This window comes from Mesoplodon mirus, assembly GCF_964341445.2.
Source record: "Mesoplodon mirus genome assembly, chromosome: 3".
In the NCBI taxonomy this organism is placed as follows: Eukaryota; Metazoa; Chordata; class Mammalia; order Artiodactyla; family Ziphiidae; genus Mesoplodon; species Mesoplodon mirus.
The window spans coordinates 98,734,849-98,754,680 of NC_138978.1; positions in this window are offsets into that span (position 1 = coordinate 98,734,849).

A 19,832-nucleotide genomic window follows, 5' to 3' on the forward strand; every position below is an offset into this window, starting at 1 on the left:
ACAAAATCTGAAAGAAATACAAGGAGAAATAAATTCAAAATTATAATTGGATATTTTAGTAATTAAAATAATGAAATCATTAAGATTCTAGAAATCTTGAATGACATCAATCTGCTCAACCTAACAAACATTTATAGAACAGTCTACCCAACAATAGGAGGATATATAAGCATCTAAAGGAAACACGGAACATTTACCAAAATTGATCATATCCTGGGCTCAGGAATGGGATAAATCAAAATGGAATTAAAATGATATCAATTTTTATAATGGTATCAATATATTGAAATTAACCAAAACACTTCCTATGAACCTACACAAAGAAATGTGAGAGAAATGTAAATTAAAAGAATCAATGAAAATTAAAACAAAATATATCAAGATTGCTGGGATGCAACTTAAAAGTTGTTAGTAGGAAATTTATAGCATTAAATCCTAGGAAAGTTTAATGATTAAAGCAATGACAATGCTTCCACCTTATGAAATTAGAAAAAGGAAAAACAAATATAGCCCAAAGCAAAGAAAAAAGTACTAAAGACCAGAAATAAATGAAATTGAAGAATAAAACATTATAAAAAATCAATGAAACAAAGCTGGTTTTTTATATGATCAATAAAACTGGTAAAACTTTACCCAGACCAATCAGGAAATAAGGATAAGAAACATAAATCCCCAATATCATGATGAGAGAAGTCATTACTTTAGAAATTCTAGACATTTAATAGATAATAGGGAATATTTTGGACAATTATTTATCAAAACTTCTGCAACTTAGATGCAAATAACAAATTCTCACACAAATTACCAAATATTTTTTAAAAGATAATATTAATAGCTCTAATTTCAGCTGTGTAGTCTTCAACAATTTATCCAAACTCTCTGTACCTTGCTTCAGCATTTATAAAATAGAGATACTAATAGTGCATAAATTAGAGGACTGTACAAAGGTTGAAAGAATTAATGGGAGGGAGACGCAAGAGGGAGCAGGTATGGGGATATATGTTTATGTATACCTGATTCACTATGGTATATAGCAGAAACTAACACACCATTGTAAAGCAATTATACTCCAATAAAGATGTTAAATAAATAAATAAATCTACTATAAAAAAAGAGATATCATAAAATAAAATTATAGAACTCAAAAATATATGAACAATTTAAATGTATAGAAATATACATGTTCATATATGTTATAGAAATATAGGAAGTTTTTTTTATAATAGAACAAAAGGTAACACTCTGAAATCCCTTTTTTTCTCCTGGACCAGTGATTTAATTTGGTTGGTAACTATAAAGCAACAAATGTCAGTAGTTTCATCTAACAATCTCATTTGGTAAAACAACAATTTAATAAATGCCATAATATGGTAATCTTTTAAAAATTTCTGAAGTTATTAACACATAATCTGAAACAAGGAAAATTTCTGGTTAAAAAATCTGGGCTATACCTAATAAAATGTTTTGAGTTGAGAGAGGGAAAAAAAGTATATGTGTGAGTGTGTATATGTTTGTGTATGCAGACACATGTATACATACATAATACATACATATATACATGCATATGTTTGGAGTAGTTAAAATAGTATAGGAATGCTCTATTTTTGAAAGCTTGGAAGACAAAATAATAAATTCTCATGGACACAATGCCTTTTTGAGAATTTTAACATTATATTTTAATTTCCTCTAGCTTATTAGTTTATACAGGTTTTCTAATTCTCTACTAGACACTGTTGATTATAGTTTTTTAGAAAATTATCTATTTCAAAGGTTTAATATTATTGAGTATGAAAATTAGTCATATTTTATTTTGTGATTTCAATCATATCTATAGTATGAATCATATCACTTTACCAGTATCACCAGTTGGTTTTTGCTTCATTTTATTGTTTACAAATATCTTTTCTTGGGTAGGATCTGAGTTTCTAACCTTTATCATTTTCCTTCTCTATTAAGAATTTATTTTATTTTTTCTTGAAGGGCATGTCCGTGAGTTATAATTTTCTTAACATTTTGTTTATCTGATAAAGTCTTTATATCCCCTTAATTTTTAAATGATAAATTTTTTGGATATAGAATTCTAGGTGCTTTTTTGTTTCTTAATTTTTTAACACTTTAAATATTTTGCTTAACTTTCTTCTTGCTTGCTTGGTTTCTAATAAATTCACTCTAATTCATATCCATGTCCTTCTATTTTTAAAGTTTTTTTTTAATCTTGCTTCTTTCAAGATTTTTTCTTTGTCTTTGCTTGTCTTCTTGAATAAGATATACTCATATGTAGACATTTGGGTATTAATTTTGCATTGTGTTCTCTGGATCTGTAGCTCTCTCTCCCCCTCTCTATGTAGTCTTCATACCATTAGCTATTTCCTGAATCTGTCACAAAATGGGCACCACTAGAAAATGGGATTCAAGCTATTTTTATTATCATAGATTCATATAACATTTCCAAGCAAACATCTTTGTTTCTATTATTCATGTCTCAGTAACTGTATATATCTTTTTAGTAACAGTAAACCTAATAATGGGACTTTTTCTCAGATTTCTATTCACTTTAGTTGACAGTCTGACAAAATATTATAACAAGTTGCTACGTGTGACTCAAAATATGAGTTAAACAGTATCTTCACCCATCTACACCCTGTTGTAGAGACAGTTCGACTGATCATGCACTTGGATGTCATGACAATGGTAAATAACTATAACGGGTTTAAATTCTTATTCTTAATCACTGTACGTAACTTATAACTACATTATCAGTAACAGCATTTTGCTACCTGTACCTGGTCCCTTGTTTACACTTAGCAAAGCACTGCTCTAGAGGAATGAAAATTTAACACATTTAAATGTGTGTAACTTCTTTTAGGGAACAGATTATTCACTGCCTCACTGAGTATCAACAACATTTCAGATATGTAATAAATCAAACATTGACAGGGTTCCTGCTCAATAGTTCCATAATAAAACAGAGAGATAAGCAGGAGAAAGGATATAATTATATACATTAAACAGTGAGGAAAGTCCAAAAAAGAGAAAGATGTTCAAGTAAGGAGGTACCCTTCATTATTCATTTTTATACCCCTCATAGTAATGACTTTCAGCTAAAACTTATTTACATATGAAATGTAAACATATAAACTACCAGGAATTTTACACACAAATAATACATTGAGCATATGGTTCTGAATAGTTTTCTGTTATTCCTGATAAGAGAAAATCTATCCTGCCAACATCCAAAGGGATTTGTAGACATTTGAGTATTTTATAACCCTTTATTTTTTAATTGAAACCAATATTATAGAAAATACTTAGAATACATAGAAAATACTTAGAAAATTAGCACTGTGCTATAATGATAATGTTTTATCACACAATATAATGATTAGAAGAAGCCCTTTTATTTTTGTGGTTCTATTCTTTTGGTATGTAATTTGTCAAATTTTGCAGAATTAAAATATTTTAATGCTATCATAATATACAATTTTCTCATAAAAACAATACATTAATTTAATTTAAATATTAAAAATGCTATGTTCAACTAAGTTAATGTTATAATCTGTAAACTGTTATTCAATAATTTCAAGTTTTGTGGGTTTTTTTAATTTTAATGATGTAAGTCATTTCCATTCATTAATGAATTTTCCTCTATGGGTAAACTTTGTCCTTTGATAATGGATTGTTTTATTCAATAAATACAATGCATAAATTACTTACAGAAATTTATTTATTATTGGTATTCATCACACTTATAGTGACATTCATTCCCCTCACTTGGTCACACTGTGGTATCATGTTTCTATGAAAAAATATCAATGAGTATGTAAGATCAATGAAGACAGGGACTCAGAAAATAGAATAATACTTGCCATATAATATTCATTCAATGAATATTTGTTGACTGATTGATTGAATGAAACTATGGCTTTGAATACTGGTTATATTGCTAACTAGGGATAATAGTATCCATCTTGTCAGAATGGTTTAAGAAGGTCTTGATTATGTAGCCCAATCTATCATTCTCCTTTGAGTCTTCTCAGTGGTTATTCCTATGAGTTGCATGTTTCTGCTGATGATTCTCTGTCCTGCCATTGTCCCATTTCTTTGTTATATGTCATCTCAAGATTGATACTACAAGTCCCTTCAAAGAGGTCTCTTTGTGTTCAATGTTTAGTTAATGCAAGGCAGGTTCCATACATTTTAAGATCCCACATCTTACCTTCATATATACAAAAACTTTACTTATTGAGGAAAAATAAAGATTAAAGAAAACAAGGGATAGACTTAAACTCTACCCTAACCATTAATTTTGCTGTAGTTAAAACTCCCATGCAGTTATGCATCTCATGATCACAATGAGTCAAGAAGACTCAAGATTTTGCCCTGAGCAATAGGAAAATGAGATTGCTATTTATAGAGATCAGGAAGATAGGTTTAGAAGAGAAAGACACAAGTTTGGTTTTAGATGTGTTATTTTTGAGACACTCTCTAGATACACAGACTGAGAAAGTAGGCAAATGTACATATTAACTGTACTTAGAGAGTGCTGTTTTAGAACTATAAATTGTGTAAACATTGGGTTATACATATATTTAAATTTACAGGATTGTATGAAATCACAGAGGAGTTGTTTGTAGAAATAGAAAGTGTTAATAAGGAGAAATAACAGAACTAAGAAAGTACTTGAGGAAGTAGAAGGTGGACCAAAAGAAATGACATCTAAGAGCATGTGAAGAGATTGCCATAGGAAGGAGTGGTCTTCTATTCTCTCATTTAAGAAAGGAAAAAAAAATCAAAAATAAGAATATTTAAAGAAAATGTCTAAGTTTATAGTTTATAGTAGATTTGAAATTTGAACACAATATTGCTGAAATTTGAGCAATATCACTGATAAGTACTGAAAATTTATAATTAGTTTTATCAACCTGGATATTATTGCTGACCTTGACAAGTGAAGTTTTGACAGGATGGTGGAGATGATTAAAAGGAGCTTGAGAAATAATTAAAGAAAATAGAGACACTGAAATTAGAGTATAGACAACTCCTTGAAGACCTTTTGTTTTATAGAATAGAGCACTGGGACAGAAGCTGGAGGGACGTGGTGTCACTATATGGGAAATATCGTGGAATTGTCCCATGATTATAGTAAAGATTCATTTGAGATGGAAAAGATGTTAGTCTAGAAAATATAGTAAATAACTGCAGAATGATATTTTTGATATAACATTTTATTAATAGAAATTATTTTACAATCCTGTTTTAAAATATGATCAATAATTAAAGACAAAATCAAGCATAGTAGTCTCTGTTATCTTCTTGTTTTGAATAAAAATAAAGGGATGGGGAGAAATATCTGAGGAATAAAATGTTGTTCCTGAAACATAAATGTACTGCTGTGGTTAACGATTAACAATAAATCTTCTCTGCTGCTGGAGAGAAGGTGCAAATGTGAACATAAAAAAATGTTACCATAACTGTCTCTTTCTAGAAATCTTATAATCGTACTACTATGCCATAGGTCATTTAATCTCTGCAGTCTCAAATTCTAAGTATTTGCAAACAAGAATAGTTTAAATGCATCTCATACTGTAACTTTTGAAGAAATACACCCAATATGTGGAGTAAATAGTAAAGATTTATGTTACCCAGGGTCATAACATGAGCCAAATTGACTTTTTCATCAATTAAAGGTTTTACAACTATGCAGTTATCTGTTTTTAATGAACTTTGTGTCTGAGACACATATAATTCATACTTACTAGAAGTACCTGTTGGAGGAGAAATGATGGCATTAGGTCCATCACGATTTCCTATTGCAAAGTTTCTTTTAATTTCACTAATTTTATCTTGCTGTGTAGAAACTAATACTGAGCTCTCATAATATGCCCAGGCTCTATGCTCAGGGCTTTGAATGGATCCCCTCATTAGATCTTATTCAAGGAAGGGAAAAAAAAATTGAAGGTAAGACTATTTAAAGAAACAGCCTAGGCTTATATTTCTAGTTTATAGTAGATTTGTAATTTGAACCCAAGAATCGCTCTTTCCCTAAAATCTGAATATTCAATCTGTTTCTCGTGAAGTAAATGATGGAAGGGAATAACTGAGGAAATTTTAAATTATGCTTAAGAGAGAAAACAAGAAGTTGTCCCTTTAAGAGTAATTCCAATTATGTACTGCAAAGAAACACGCAGGTAGGCAGGATTATTTGATCACCTTAGACATCATTTTACTACTCAGAGTAGAAGGCATTCTTTGCATAAGAGGGAGTGGAAAAGTGCAATAGGAGATGGTGGGAGGAAAATGTTTGGTTGAACCACCAGGAAAGCAAATATTGATGAACTAACTCTGTGAACCTGACTGGAGGCTGTACTGAGGGCAAGATTTTACACAGACTCTATCTGCCCATATCACTAGTAACCACCTCACTTTTCATTTTTTCCCCTAGCCCACCTGTCCACTTTTCAATGCTATGTCCAAATGTTTTATTTGAATAAATGTTTATTAAGAACCTATTATATGCTGGGCACTCTGCTAGACATTGGATATATAAATATGATTATGACATATGTTCTACTGAAGAAAACATAACACCAATGACAAAAAGAACATTAACAAAACATAGGATTCAAGTGCAATGATAAAGATATTAATTCAAGTGCAATAATTACAATGTTTGGATGAGTGCAAATGCAATGGACCTCAGCATAAGTAAGTTCTTCTTAAACAAAATGAGAAAAATACAAGGTATCAGATAAATAAAAAATGTTTTGATAACACGGATATTAAAAATTTCTGCTCAGAGAAGAACATCTTGGGCAAAGGTATACATAGAGTAGAATATAATAGGAGCACATAAGCCAACAACTGCAACAAAAAAGAACCAAAACCAGATAGCCCAATAGAAAATTGGCTGAAGGATGTAATGAGGCAGTATCCAGGGAGTAACTCAAATTCTAGTGAAACTATAAAGTGACTTTTAGCTTCATCTTTATCAGGGTAATTAAAAGATGAGACAATAATAAGTATCACTTTGGAACAATCAGAAAGACAAAATTAAGATGCTGTATAATGCAAATATTTACCTAGGATATACATGTAGAGGAACCCTTACACACTGCTCTTGTGAGAATGTAAGGTGCAACCATTCTGGATAGGAGGCAGTCACTGTGAATAATCAGCCAAATTAGGTACCAAAAAAAAGATATGATCTGGCAATTGTGTTCCTGGATGTTTATCTCAAAGAACTCTTAATCATGTGGGGGCCAGTGGGGATGTTCATTTCAATACTATTTCTGGTAATAAGAATTTGTCCAGTAATTTGGTATCTATTGCTTAAAGAGTGAATAGGTAATATATATTAGATAAACACCCTCAAGTACCATGAACAATTAGAAACAACATAGCAAATGTACACATAGAAGAGAAGATACAACTTAAAAATGTACTATCAATTGAAAAAAGAACAGAAGGATATATGTAACCAAAACATTTACATAAGTTAAAGGTAACATTAAACATATTATGGATAGAATCATTGTCTGTGGTGGAGGGGAATCAAAGTGAGAAATTGGGATAAAGGAGAGTAAATGAGTAAATCAGAATGATGTTTATGTTCCCTGAGGTGGGGAAATATTATCAAAACCCACTGTTTTTGACGTCCTTATAAATAAAGAGAAAATAAATTGAATGGGGTGATGTGATTTGGAAGGCATGGTTTCACTTCTTTGTAAAATGCATTGTGTGATACTACATAATGTATCTAGGGCCTCAAAAATTTAAAACTATACACATATATTAAGACATTATCAAAGAGAGAGAAAATCTAGTCAGTTTTCAGGGTCACACATAATCACAAGGAAAATGAATCAGCTTCAGAACACAGTCATTCCTAGACCCTCAAATATTGACCAATGTCTGCCACAATTATCTCAAATGCCCACAATTACTAACTTCCTTACAGTGATCTTTTTTCTTTAGATCTCATTTTCCTGGATTTTGTATTATATGAAAAATGTGGACAGGCATGCACTCTTTTTTTACAATACATGTCAGTATTCAAGGGGACAAAATACTGCACCAAAAGTTGAGATAGAGCCAGCTCAAAAAAGTGGAAATTAATTCAAGATTTCTGCTTGTAATAGGTTAAACATTTAGGAAAACTACTTTCAAATAGTAAAAATTATAAGTTCTACCATGAATCAAAGCCCATTGTGGCTGAATTGTAAGGTCATGGGTGATCCTGACCTGAGATCTCCAGGCATACCAATTGCACATTAATTCAATGTTTTCTAATATTATAGTTATAGCAGAAATGAAAGCACATAGCTAGAATACTCCCAAGGCTTATATATTATGCAGGCAGCACAGAACAATCAATATAAATCTCCTCCCAGACATAGCAAAAACAGACCTTACAAATCTGCCTTTACTTTAGGTAGCAGAGGGGTTAAGGATATAAGAAATTTTCCTAGATAACTTCCCAATGTCTTGATAAATGATGTCATCCATCGTTACTAATGTGGACTAAGGAATGGAATTAATTATTTTGCAACCATGATCTGGTACAGAGATCAAGGTCATGTTATTACATCAGCAGAACATTGACCAGTTGTGAATTATTCTTGATGAAACATCCAATTCTTAAATCTTGAGCTGGTAGTCACTGGAGGTCTATTAGTAGTTATAGATTATAAGGCATTTTATACAATACCATTATTCACAGCTCCTACATACTACCTCTGTGAATTATCATAATGTACATGGCTTAGGAAACTAACCTCTAAAGAATATTAAGCATTTGGGTGGAAGATTTAAGGAAACTATCTGTGTGCTTATTTAGATATACTTGAGTATTTAGTATTTACAATCTTTATAATAATGCTTCTCTATATCTTGAAATACAACAGCATAGTCAGTCTATTCTCACCACTTTGTTTTTAAGTACAAACAAACTTCAAATGATATCAGATAAAATAGTTAACATTTTATCAAATGTCAAACATTAGATAAAATTAAATTTCTTATTAATTTCCAATTTATAAATACAAAGTCACCTGGAGATGTCATTTTCTTTCATATGATCAAGTTATAAGACTTTGAGAACCTGAGCATTAAAAAAAAGGAGGCAAGACATTGGAATAAAATCTCCAAGGTGAATCGGGATTTCATGAAGTCAACCTAATATGACCTGACAATTCTAAAAGTTTTCTTTTTTCTAACTCAAAAAAAAAAAAAACGATACCAATAAATATCCAATTATATCAATAAACTAGCAAAATATTGGTACTGTGAATTTAGTACCTAAACTGCATTTTTCTTAAAGACAAGGTTTATGTCTCTTTTCTTAGACAAGGAATTACTAGCACATATAATTGTGTCTCATGTGTAGTAGCTCTTCAGTACTTGCTTAGCAAATAGATGTTTAAATTAGAATATCTGGTTTTCAGTATCTCTTATATTTTATATTGAGTATGGGATCTTTCCAAGTTTTATTAGAGCAATATTCTTTCTTTATTATTTCAAATATATTACACCACAGAGCTCAGGACTGCAAAGAAATTATAAAATCTTTTGGAAAATAATTATCATTTACATAAGTTGAAAATCATAAATTTTGTTTGTGCTACATAAGATATTAATACATATTTCAAGTAAATTGAGCAATCCTCCATGTATGATTTATAATGTATGCTCATAAGGATTTATGCCTATATTGTTAAGAACACTTTAAATTCCTATTTTTAAGGGTCAGTATAAAATCAAGGAACATCATCATATATATATATATATATATATATATATATATATATATATATATATGTATACACACATGTGCAAAAATATGTATATTATAGGGAGACACGGACACAGAGAGAGAGAGAGAGAAAGAGAGAAAATGAAGTTTAATAATGCATGTTCTGAGGAGAGAGCTGAATTATCAGGAACTACATTACCAGTGTAATGAAATAAAAAAGTAAAACAAAATATCCTTTAAATCATTAAATGTACAAAAAATTAAAATATTGTGATGAATTAGTAGGTTAAAGTTTAAACAACAACAATAAACCATTATGTGACAATCTAGGAAAACGTGTCATTCATTTTTGGGGAAACAATAGAGAAAAATGATTTTGACTTATGTGTGATTGTACTCCAACAAGAAGAGGGGGAAAAAGTACTGGTATAAGTCAGATGTGATATTTGAAAACAAATACTGGCTGTAACATTTTTGATAAAAATATATCACATTGAGCCACCAACTCAAGAACTCTATGATACCCAAAGAGTGTAAATGCAAATAAAACCACAAATAGATAAATAATACACAGGCACTTGAAAATTAAAAAGAAAAGAAAACAAAAATCTTCACATAGCAGAAAAAAAATATTTTCTATGTTATTCTTTGTATATGGGAGTCTTGTCCACATTGGATGTAATTTTACTCCTGACTAAATAAATATCTCAGCATAACTCATACATATATGCACTATGATACATGTTTAAAAACGGCCATAGAAGATTGTTACCATCAAATGGGAATTAACTTATTGTCCTTTGACAGTGAGTTGATAAATTATCAAATTATGTTAAACTAGGATACAATACATAATAAAAATGCACAGAATAAAAATATATTTTAAAACTATATTGAGTGAAATGAGTCAAGACAGAGAAAAAAGTTGCAAAGTGAGTAACTCTATTTATATAAAATTTATGTTTTGTGTATATGTGTGTGTTTGTGGGTGTATTGCATTTTGAAATAAAAGTTTTAAAACCTGTCAACTCCCATATTAATTCTACATTGCTGCCACAAACTTATTGACTTAAAACAACAGAAAAATATAATCTTACAGTTCTGTAGGTTCAAAATTTCACACAGGTCTTGCTGGGCTAAAATCCAGGTGTTAGCAGAGTTGTGTTTCATTCTGGAGGTTCTCAGAAAAAGTTCATTTTCTTGCCTTTTCTATCTTCTAGGGGCATCCCACATTCGTTGGTTTGTGGCCCCCTTTCCTCCATCTTTAATGTCATCAATGTTGTTTCTTTCTGACCATTCTTCTTTAATCACATCTTCCTTTGATTGTTCTCTTCTGCCTCCCGTTTCTACTTTTAAGGATCCTTGTAGTTACATTAGTCTCACCTGGATAATGCAGGTTAACCTCCTTATGTTAAAATCTACTGATTAGCAAACTTAATTCCATCTGCAACCTAAATTCCTTCTTGCCACAAAAACTAACATATTCACAGATTCTGGGGATGAGAATATGAACATCTTTGGGGAGCTGTTATTCTATCTACAACAACTCTAAACAACTTCCCACAATATTTAAAGAGACAATGTTATTTCTGATATATAATGATGTTGTCCAGATTCATGGTCAATAAGGAAGCCTTTTGATTTTTTCCCCAAGCCTCAAGAAGTATTTGTTACTAATGAAATGATGTGTCATAGCAGAATGAAGTTAATTTCCCCCACTTTTTTCTTGACTCTTCTTAACTCTATGAAAACTAACAAAAATTTTACAAATTTTAATGTTTTTGAAAAATAAATTTTAAAACTATTTCTCACAAGATGATAGTGTTTAACCCATATATCTTCACAACTTTTTCCAAGATATGACAACTTCCTATTTGCTTGTATTCTTTTAGTGTATTAAATTAAAAGTTTTCATGCAATATATTTTTATAAATGTTTTTACAATACACAATACTCTTCTTTGGGCATCTAAGAAGTCAAAAATTTTAGTAAATTGATCCTGACTTGAGGTTTGTACAGAATAATTTTAATTTACTTGGAAGAACAATATTTTATAAAGTTTTTGGTATATTAATTGTTTATATTTCAATTATCTTGCTAATTACAAGTAGGTATCAGAAAATTATTAAAGCAGTTTTCAGGGTTCTACCTAGAAATTCATGTTGCCTATCAGATATTTCACATATTTGAAATTTATAAAATATTTACAAATCATTCTATAGTTCATAATCATTACTAATTTATATAGAATTGCTCCTGAATTAATTTAAATTTGATATATTATGTTTTATTTTTCTATTGCCAGATATATTTATCTCTCAGAATATACTTCTCTGCAATTATTCCTTTTTCTCTTAAGCCTTTTAATTTTTATTTCCACCTCCCATCCTATGTGTCATAATCCCTCTATTTTTCTTTAATTATTATATGTATATGGAGTTTTCTGCTTTTGGTCCACCCTTCTTTATTCTTTTATAATCAATATAATACTACAGCTCATGGCTAGAGCCCCCTGATGCTCATCACAGTAAAATTGTACAAATGACCTCAAACAGCTCATTTCACATGAGTATCCCAAATTTCTGATGTTTATGCAAATTTTAGCCTAATTATCTGAAAGTTTTTAGAACAATGACCCAAGGCGTATGACCCTTCTCCATAAACATCTTCCTGTACTAATAGGCTCTGGAAGCCCTCTTTCTTCTGTCCTCCCATTTAAATGGAAATTGCTGAACTTATATGCACTTTAATGTTATTAAAAACCAAAACCAGTGGGGAGTCTTAGCAGAGACTGATGAAATATTTCCAAACTGTTGAATAAGGGAGAATGTCTAGGACATCATCACCTCCATGTAGCATTTAGTAGAGAATTTACCTGAGGAGAAATCACCCATTGGCTTCAAGAGGTAGTATGTGTCCTTTATCTGACCCTTAAGAGATTCATAGAATAAGAGTCAGTTCTTAACATCATTTCAGGGAAGTTGATTATCTGGAATTTGCCTCTGTATTTCAAGAAAACTGTTATTAATAGATTTTTTTATAAATAAATATGAACCTAACTAGAATATACATGTCTATAGTTTCAAAAAACAAATTTAATTTGAGAGGTTCTGTGCTTCTCAATTTAAAAAATATATATATTTTACTATGTTATTGAATAGTCCAAAATTATTTATGCTAAAGTATACTTGTGATGTATGCATCCTTTTGTGAAGTGGAATATTTGAAAAAGAAATATCACTAAAGCCTCACAATTGTAAATAAGAATGCAATTTCCCTAAAGGATTCTAAATTTTATTATTAATGTAGTCCTGCATATCTTTTATCATGTTGCAAATAAAATTTTATATATTTATTATTTTTTATCTCAGCCCTAGGCAAATTCAGTTAGAAATATAGACATGAGTTTTAAAATTTACTTAGGATTTTATTAAAGTAAAACCAAAGGCTGAAATTATTGGCTATAGTGGATATATTTTACTGGTTTACTGTTGTATTGGAATAAAAATAGAAAACAAAATAAAAACAAATGAAGTTTGACTTTGAATACCACCTATTAAAATTAGTTAAGTTTATCAAACCTTCGAGTTGGGTGATGCACCAATAACATACTAAATGATCACTACCAAAACCAAGTCTCCTGTTCACTGATTTTGAGAAGCATATAAATATCAAATAAATGTGAAGAAAGGTCCACCTTTACTGTCAGTTAGATTATTCATTGCCGTGTCAAAATATAACAACCAATCATCTTGATTCCATCTTCATTGAATCCAAACTTTATGATTTAGCATAAAACATTGCAGTTTTCATAGAGTTGTTCCTCTAACAGTAGATATTTAAAAACCCTCTGTGGAAGTGTAAGTTGGAAACTGCCTGTTCAAAGAAATCTATGATTTTATTATAGCTGCCTATTGACTATTCCTCTAGTAACCTGCAGGCAGAAAGTAACAGTTTATTTATTCAAACTGCAAATGAAATTGGGCAAGAAAAGCAATTAGCAAGAAACAAAAAAATAATGGAAAAGCATCATAAAAGCAGTTCGGAATTTATGTGGGTTGTCAGATTGTTAGAAAAATACTACTTTAATTTTAAAAAGGTAGAAAACTATATACTTTTTTTTTCTTCAACAAACTGCCTAAACATAGATATAAATTTTTCAAACAAAGGCAATACTGAGAAACACCGGTATCATTTCCTAACTTTTCAAATAATTTAAAATTCTTCTAAATATAATTTTAAGTATTCTGTTTAAAATAGAAACTTTATAGTAAATGATATGGTTATTTCTTTAATTAGAGACACAAGGAATGTTTGACTATTCTGCTTTTTGTAACGTCAGTGATGGAATTTTTGCAACTGACAGATCTCACTAACATTTCACAAACCACCAAGATAATACATATATTTAGACAAAAAACTACAAAAATTACATCTATATTAATGGCCAGTTACAAGTTAATAGTGGTGCTATTTTCTGGGTTGCACTTATTTTCTGACATGAAAACCTTTCTGAATCTGCCAGAAAACAAGTCATATATTATTGAACAGTTAATTCTTCTTAAAGTAATATTAGTCACTGAACTATCAACACAAAACATTTAGTTGAAAAAATACAAATAGTTTGCTTAAAGCTTAATGCTGAGTATATTATTTACTGGATGCATACATTTACAACGAAGAAAACTTAAAGATTCTCTTAAAGACTTCCCAGATTACAGGCAAGACCAATTTACAACACAGTTAGATCAGTTTATTAAAGGCTATTTTATCTTATTTCTGTTTTCCTCAAAAATTTTAATGACATTAGAAATTCCGAAGAAAGTCTTCAGGAAAATGTCAAAATGTCTTGGCCTGGGAGTCAGGTAACTTGACAATCTCCTAGTCTCAGTTTTTTCCAAAACATACTGTGTGTTACAGCCCTATTGGAAACTCAAATTTTGCTCAGATCTGTGTGAATTCTTTTTAAGATTTACCATATGCCTCACACTTAGGCATTTTTGTTCTTGGTATTTTCTTTCCTCGGAAGTTCTATGTTTTGATTACCTTCTATCCGAACATCATATAAGAATTGGCCTAGATCCCAACCTTCTGTGAAATCTCTTAGCTACTCTAGGACTCACAAATAGCTTCTCCACTTATTTAATGAGCATATTGGTTACATATGTCTTCTTACATCATTGAAATAAAATAAATAAAATGAGATCTCTACCTGTACATGAGCACAGGCTCGTAGAAGTTGGTGGGAGAGGAGAGTCAGATAAAAAGTGTAAAGCATAATTAAAATGTCTTAATACAGGTAATGTAATAGAAGTGTGAGCAAAATACTTTAGGATCACTTAAGAGAGAATATCTAATAGCATATGAGTGAATATGGGGACATTTGAAAATGGTTCAATGCCTGCTCATTTACCAGAAAACTTTCAAATTATCTACTCCTCAACAGACTCTCCAGCTGAAATCATTTCTTCCTCTGTGTATTCACAGGGCATAAAACATGTGTGTTGAATGAATCACAACACGTATCAGTTTACAAATTACAACACAATTTCTATACTTCTATCACCAGAAATGTGAAACTGTCCATACATTTATGCATTTGTGAGGTCTTTCATGCCCATCATTTGCTTCTGTCCCATGCTCTTTAGAAATCAGAACAAGCTTTAAAGGAAAAAAGAGTAGAATGTGGTACTAAGTTCACTGTCCCTTTGCACTGCAACTCTAGCTTAACTATCTTTTATGGATCCTTGCTATGGGTAATGGATCTGAAAATGGCCTGAAGGAAAAAGTAATTGCAGGATTTTGGTTCATTTGTTTGAGTGCTTTCCCAACCCTTTCTCCAAGATGTTATCCCCTCAAGTCATCTTTCTCATCAATTCTCCAGTGTCATGTTGTTGTTTCTTCTTTTTTCCTCATCTCTTCTTTTTTTTTAAATTGAAGTATAGTTGACTTACAATATTATATTAGTTTCAGCTGTACAACCTAGTGATTCTATATTTTTATAGTTTATATTCCATATAAAAGTATTATAAAGTACCAGCTACAGTCCCTGTGCTGTACATTACATCCTTGTAACATTTATTTAATACCTAGCAGTTTGTACCTCTTAACCCTCTTCCCCTATCTTGCCCCTCTTCCCACACCTCTCCCCTCTGGTAACCATTAGTTTGTTCTCTGTATCTGTGAGTCTGTTTCTGTTTTGTTATATTCCTTCATTTGTCTTATTTTTTAGATTCCACGTGTAAGTGAAAGCATACAGTATTTGTCTTCCTCTGTCTGACTTATTTCACTAAGTATAATACCTTCCAGGTCCATCCATGTTTTCACAAATTGCAAAATTTCATTCTTTGTATAGCTAGTATTCATATATATATATATATAATATATATATATATATATATATATATATATATATATATATATCATATCCTCTTTATTCGTTCATCTGTTGATGGACACTGAGGTTGCTTCCCTATCTTGGCTATTATAAAAAGTGCTGCAATGAACATTGGGATACATATAGCTTTTCAAATTAGTGTCTTAATTTTGTTCAGATCTATACCCAGAAGTGGAGTTTTGGGACCATATGTTAGTTCTATTACTAATATTTTGAGGAACTTCCAAACTGTTTTCCTATTTCTTATTTTAAATTTTTATTATTTTTATTTCTTAGTAGTAATGCATTGGTTTGATTTTAACTACTCTATCAGAAAGGGAATAGGAAGTCCAAAAGAGCTTTGACTTTGGAGTCAGACAGATAAGGATTCATTTTCTATTATACTCCTTACTGGGAAAGTAACTTAATCTTTTTACAGATTAATATCCTTCATCTGTAATATGCCAGATGTAATATAAAATTAAACATGTGGCTCAGTAAAAAAAAATTCCAAATAAATATCAAATTTCCTTTAGAATAAAATATTGAATAAAATGCATAAAATACCATCAAATAATAGTTTAAAATTTTGCATTTAAATAGGAGACAACTTTCAGGTAAGGAAATTGGATAAAACAATCCATTCTATGCACAAGGCAACAAAATGGACAAGTAATTTCTTAAAAAATACAACTTTTATAAATGCAAGTAGCTCCAAGTATCAAATGTTTGGACTAAAGGAGTGATGTAGAATTTTTTTTTTCCTAATACCATGCTGCTATTTTCCAAATGGCAGATGAAGTACTACTATTAATAAGAATAATTCAGGGAAAAGACATGAATTAAGTATAGCAGTCAAATTCCATTACTCTTCAACTTCTCTGAAAATGATCTGTATTCTTATCAGTATTACTATCCTATTGAAACACCATTCACTTTTCACTGAAAATATAACCATGCTTGACTTTCATATTATTTTGATGAGAAATGAATATGAACAATATTACAATATGCCATGAAAAACCTCTTAACACATGTATGTGCATGGATCTGCTTTCTACTTTAACTAAAATGAATTTGACAAAAGCACTGTTGGATAAGACATGATTTGATCTACTTCTATTTCTATAATAATGTCACCACTCACATGACACATGCAAACATTGATATATAGCTATAAAAAGACTAATAAAATTGACATTTGTTTTCTTTAAATTTGGGATAGAAACATAATATATTCCGAATCATTTCTATTTTGAATAAACATTATATAAGTTTGGCATTCTTTCATGGTGCTGACAAAGGAAATATAATTATTTAAATAATTGTATAATAAATAAGTAAATTAGAGAAAGAATTTAATTCATTGAAAGCTCTTGATTTTATTGAGTACTTATGAGTATTAAGTCTAAAATTTAATTTAATGTTCTTTTTCACAGTAATAGAACTAATAACAGAAGATTTTATACCATCAATAAAAATCAGTTTTATTAAGTGGAAATAAAGATATTTTACACTATAATATTGATGAGGCAATTCTGAAAATGTCTTGTTTTTAATTTTTTTTCTTTATGTATAAAAAAACATCAGAGCATGGGATTTATGACATTAAGGCACTTTCAATTAATTCATTTGAATAGTCAAATGATCATTCTTTTCATCTATATTTGTATCTATGTACCACTACATCCTCTTATAACTGTTTTAAATTGCATCATTTTAAATATGACTGCCCTTCATATAGTTCATAAATTCATCTATAATTGCCACATTCAAAAGTGAAGGGAGGCCACTCTATGCCATCTAATTTTCTCTGACTTCAGATTTGAACCTTTTCCATTTTTGTGTGTGATTTCCCAGAGCCATCTCCAAGTACCATTATTAAGCTGTTTTTCTAGTTAGTTTACTTACTTGTTTGTTTATTTATAGGTAAAGGAGTTACACCTCAAATGGATACAATTCTGAGAACATGAACTTGAACTCAAGAGTGCCATCATCACTGATCACCTGACATGTTGCTTAGCATATTCTGAGTTTTTCTTCACTTTCATGGAGGGATTACTTGTGGGAATTTTTTGTCTTTATATGACATAAATTATGAAATAATTAGCTCTTTTTATGAGAAATTGTGGTCCTTTCTCAGCTATGTCACTAGTGAGGAAAAACTAAAGACTGAGTATGACATAATCCTTTATGAAATTTTCTTCTTTTATATTCATAATTCCTCAACTTCTAATTGTCCTCTAAATTCAGGCCAATCTATAGCACAGGCTGATTCGTGCATTTCTCCTCAGTTTGAGGAGAGCTACTATTCTAATGTTATAGAATTTCTTGTATCTGAAATGTCTCTCAAGTTTACATTTTAACTGCAAATTTAATCAATAGTCATTCTATAGTTCTAGTTGTTCATGATCCCAAATATAACAAACATTGCATGTGTACAGTAATCCTTTCTGCAAGAGATTCTTGTCAGTACAATTAGTATTATTCCTATCCTACTGTAGTTTTGGTGAGGGTTCATTAGACTTACTGTTTTGATGAGAAAAGAAAACCCTTCAGAGTATGTAGTACCCAAGAGGTTCTTTCTGCCACTCCTTCTGGCATTTACTTACCTGCACCAGGGTTCTATTTAAATCAACTTATATGTGCTAATATAAGCTCTACAGCAGCAAGACATTCATACTGCTCAGAGCCAGATCTCCAGGACCTAGAAGAGTGCCTATTTATAGCAGAAACTTAAGGAGTTGTTGCTGATGAATAATTGTAGCACTTGTGAATTGATAATTGATTCTTTATGACAAATCTTCCATTGATATTTAAGAGAAGATATTTTGTCTAGCACTTCAAATAACATGAAATGATTATTCACCTTCCTTACAGCTGGAATACCAAGTAACAAGGAAGAAATTAGTCACCAAAAGTCAACTTTAGTGCATGAAATACTTGGCTTGTGTGTATTTAGTTTTAGAGAACCAGTGGTGTACATTTGGGTTTTCTGTTATCAAACTATATTAATTCCAAACATTGTAATGGTTCATTTAGTTTATTTCATTACACAAAAAAATTGAGCCTGTGGAGTTTTCAATTAGCTCAAGTCTCTTTCTGCAATGTGTTGGTTTGAAAACATATCAAGTAACATCTGATGGAAAGTTTTCTCCAAACCATTTTAGACTTTTTAGAATTCCAAGGTCACTTTTTTGAACAGTACTAAGAAAGCAAGTTGGATAACATAAAGGAAAGAGATTTCAGTGTTTCCTTTGATTTTTGTGATTTTGAGAAAGAAAAAGGGAATGGGTCAAAGGAAAGAAGAAATGTCATCTTGAGGTGACTCTGGTTTTTAAAATGAGATAAAACTAGCCATCTCCCAAGTGGCATGGTCTCTTTATACTAAAATATGATCCAAGCAGCTGAGGTCAGAGAAGAGCTTAAGGAGGCAACAGACATGAGTTTTTTCTGGTGTTGGAGGTGCTATCCGACTAGGTAAGGACACAGCAGCTGAGCTTTCAGTAGTAATTTAGACTAAAATTAAAAAAAAATTAAGAGATCATATGGATGTGTGTGCGTTTAATATCTCTTGCACAATATTCCAGTCTGTTGCAATGTCACAGAAGTATGTCCCTGCTTCTAAGAGGGTTAACCCTATTATTCATACTGATATATTCTCTAAACCACATAAAAAGAACCATTGCTCCTTGAGGTAGAAAA